Below are 4,557 nucleotides of genomic sequence, written 5' to 3'. Positions count from 1 at the left end.
TACACATTTTCAACTAGCTAAGGGTAAGTGTTTTAAATATGAGCCATTCTGTTGCGAAAACACACAAAAGTTAGAAAAAATACAAAATATTCCTTTATTACCTCTGAAAAATGGCTAAAAATGAAGAATTCATACACATTTTCAACTAGCTAAGGGTAAGTGTTTTAAATATGAGTCATTCTGCTGCGAAAACACACAAAAGTTAGAAAAAATACAACCTGACCCCCTAATTGAAGGATATGAATTAGAACCATGGGAACGTAATTTCATCGTATTTTGCATTTCCCACAAGAGGGCACTTTTCGAGTAAAAGTAAAGAGCTACCAGACTAAACCAAAGATATGATGAAATAATAACGAATAATTATTCAAACTTAAATTTTCTGTATTACGGGAATAGTTTATTTTCGAACCATTATATCTACCAAAGTTTCAATACCTGAGTTAAACTAAGAGGTTTCAATTTCAGGAAAAAATTACATTTTGACAACATTTGACAATTTACCAAATTTAAAGTTTTGTATAGTTTCAAAATGTTTTCTGTCACTCATCTTCTTTTAATCATTCACAAAGAATACTATAGAAAACCACTTCCCACGGTTTATTGATTTTAAATTATTAAGAAGGCTATTATTTCATTGAAATATACATTTTACATTTCTAATTTTCATGCTTTAGATAAGTATCTTGTCCTTTTGGTGTAAATTGCAGCTGAAGGCTTATTTCATCATATTTTGCTTATTTTCGTTGGAAAACACACTGAAAAGACATATTATTGAACTCACATCAAACATTGCCGGGCTTGCTTTTGAAGAACCTTCCATTATTTTCTATCTTATCATCTATTTCAGCATATACTGACTTTTAAAGCTTTTCAACACTCTTAAATATACTAACCTAACGGTTATTTATTTACGAAATTGTGCAAACTGTTGATTTAGGGAAAGTAATTTCATCGTATTTTGCATTTCCCACAAGAGGACACTTTTCGAGTAGAAGTAAAGAGCTACCAGACTAAACCAAAGATATGATGAAATAATAACGAACAATTGTTCAAACTTAAATTTTCTGTATTACGGGACTAGTTTATTTTCGAACCATTATATCTACCAAAGGTTCAATACCTGAGTTAAACTAAGAGGTTTCAATTTCAGGAAAAAATTACATTTTGACAACATTTGACAATTTACCAATTTTAAAGTTTTGTTTAGTTTCAAAATGTTTTCTGTCACTCATCTTCTTTTAATCATTCACAAACAATACTAAAGAAAACCACTTCCCACGGATTATTGATTTTAAATTATTAAGAAGGCTATTATTTCATTGAAATATACATTTTACATTTTTAATTTTCATGCTTTAGATAAGTATCTTGTCCTTTTGGTGTAAATTGCAGCTGAAGGCTTATTTCATCATATTTTGCTTATTTTCGTTGGAAAACACACTGAAAAGACATATTATTGAACTCACATCAAACATTGTCGGGCTTGCATTTGAAGAACCTTCCATTATTTTCTATCTTGTCATCTATTTCAGCATATACTGACTTTTAAAGCTTTTCAACACTCTTAAATATACTAACCTAACGGTTATTTATTTACGAAATTGTGCAAACTGTTGATTTAGGGAAAGTAATTTCATCGTTTTTTGCATTTCCCACAAGAGGACACTTTTCGAGTAAAAGTAAAGAGCTACCAGACTAAACCAAAGATATGATGAAATAATAACGAACAATTGTTCAAACTTAAATTTTCTGTATTACGGGAATAGTTTATTTTCGAACCATTATATCTACCAAAGGTTCTATACCTGAGTTAAACTAAGAGGTTTCAATTTCAGGAAAAAATTACATTTTGACAACATATGACAATTTACCAAATTTAAAGTTTTGTTTAGTTTCAAAATGTTTTCTGTCACTCATCTTCTTTTAATCATTCACAAACAATACTATAGAAAACCACTTCCCACGGTTTATTGATTTTAAATTATTAAGAAGGCTATTATTTCATTGAAATATACATTTTACATTTTTAATTTTCATGCTTTAGATAAGTATCTTGTCCTTTTGGTGTAAATTGCAGCTGAAGGCTTGTTTCATCATATTTTGCTTATTTTCGTTGGAAAACACACTGAAAAGACATATTATTGAACTCACATCAAACATTGCCGGGCTTGCATTTGAAGAACCTTCCATTATTTTCTATCTTGTCCTCTATTTCAGCATATACTGACTTTTAAAGCTTTTCAACACTCTTAAATATACTAACCTAACGGTTATTTATTTACGAAATTTTGCAAACTGTTGATTTAGAACAATAATTACCTTTCTATATATCAATTAACACTCACTAGAATTGCCACTTTTCACTCGCGGAGAATGGTTTCAAAACAATACTTCTTAAATCGCATAATCTAACCTATGTTTAAACGAGACATCTTCAATGCAGATTAATAAATTGTTACGTCCGATTTTGTTTTGAACATAGGAGAGCATCAATGGGAAGTGAGAATTTCTGTAAAACTATCAAAGATTGATTAGGTGTAAGGTGACTAGCTTAGCCTACGTACGAGAAAGAAAAGTTCTTAGGTGTGGAGCTCCCCCAGCGCCTCAACCATCGCTCTTGAAATCCCTTGAATTAGGTTAGAGACAGATAAAAGGTTAGGTGTATGGCTAGGTTAGGTTAGATTATGTTAGGTTAGGTTAATTTAGGTTAGACTAGCTTAGCCTACATAGCCCCCCACCCCCCTCCCCCACCGCCTCAACCATCGCTCTTGAAATCCCTTGAATTAGGTTAGAGACAGACAAAAAGTTAGGTGTATGGTTAGGTTAGGTTAGATTATGTTAGGTTAGGTTAATTAACGGCAGCCTCTTTTGTTAAGGTTTTTTATTTTTTTTTGGGGGGGGCTCCCGCCCCCCCTTAACAAAAAGTTAGGTGTATGGTTAGGTTAGGTTAGATTATGTTAGGTTAGGTTAATTTAGGTTAGACTAGCTCCCCCACCCCCGGGGGACCACGGGGACTGCAAACCTACCACGGGTGGGACCCCCACCACCAAGGTTAGGTTACCTAACATTTCAAGGAGACCCCCCCCCAGCACCGGGGCCACGGGGCCGAAAGCCTGACACGGGTAGGACCCTCACCACCAAGGTCAGGTTAGGTTAGATTAGGTTAAGTTACCTAACATTTCTATGTTAACTTACATCAGGTTAAGTGGCACGCCACTTAACCTGATGTAAGTTAAGTGGCACGCCACTTAACCTGATGTAAGTTGGGGGGGGGCTCCGCCCCCCCCCCAAAATAAAAAACCTTAACAAAAGAGGCTGCCGTTAATTAACCTAACATAACCTAACCTAACCATACACCTAACTTTTTGTCTGTCTCTAACCTAATTCAAGGGATTTCAAGAGCGATGGTTGAGGCGGTGGGGGAGGGGGGTGGGGGGCTATGTAGGCTAAGCTAGTCTAACCTAAATTAACCTAACCTAACATAATCTAACCTAACCTAGCCATACACCTAACTTTTTGTCTGTCTCTAACCTAATTCAAGGAATTTCAAGAGCGATGGTTGAGGCGGTGGGGGAGCTCCACACCTAAGAACTTTTCTTTCTCGTACGTAGGCTAAGCTAGTCACCTTACACCTAATCAATCTTTGATAGTTGTACAGAAATTCTCACTTCCCATTGATGCTCTCCTATATCCAAAACAAAATCGAACGTAACAATTTATTAATCTGCATTGAAGATGTCTCGTTTGACACATAGGTTAGATTATGCGATGTAAGAAGTATTGTTTTGAAGCCATTCTCCGCGAGTGAAAAGTGGCAATTCTAGTGAGTGTTAATTGATATATAGAAAGGTAATTATTGTTCTAATTCAACAGTTTGCACAATTTCGTAAATAAATAATCGTTAGGTTAGTATATTTAAGAGTGTTGAAAAGCTTTAAAAGTCAGTATATGCTGAAATAGAGGACAAGATAGAAAATAATGGAAGGTTCTTCAAAAGCAAGCCCGGCAATGTTTGATGTGAGTTCAATAATATGTCTTTTCAGTGTGTTTTCCAACGAAAATAAGCAAAATATGATGAAATAAGCCTTCAGCTGCAATTTACACCAAAAGGACAAGATACTTATCTAAAGCATGAAAATTAAAAATGTAAAATGTATATTTCAATGAAATAATAGCCTTCTTAATAATTTAAAATCAATAAACCGTGGGAAGTGGTTTTCTTTAGTATTGTTTGTGAATGATTAAAAGAAGACGAGTGACAGAAAACATTTTGAAACTAAACAAAACTCTAAATTTGGTAAATTGTCAAATGTTGTCAAAATGTAATTCTTTCCTGAAATTGAAACCTCTTAGTTTAACTCAGGTATTGAACCTTTGGTAGATATAATGGTTCGAAAATAAACTATTCCCGTAATGCAGAAAATTTAAGTTTGAACAATTATTCGTTATTATTTCATCATATCTTTGGTTTAGTCTGGTAGCTCTTTACTTTTACTCGAAAAGTGTCCTCTTGTGGGAAATGCAAAATACGATGAAATTACTTTCCCTAAATCA

The sequence above is a fragment of the Artemia sp. Qi Xiang Cuo genome, chromosome 13 (assembly GCF_049724085.1).
Source record: "Artemia sp. Qi Xiang Cuo chromosome 13, ASM4972408v1, whole genome shotgun sequence".
Lineage (NCBI taxonomy): Eukaryota > Metazoa > Arthropoda > Branchiopoda > Anostraca > Artemiidae > Artemia > Artemia sp. Qi Xiang Cuo.
Note: the sequence above shows the minus strand (reverse complement) of the source record.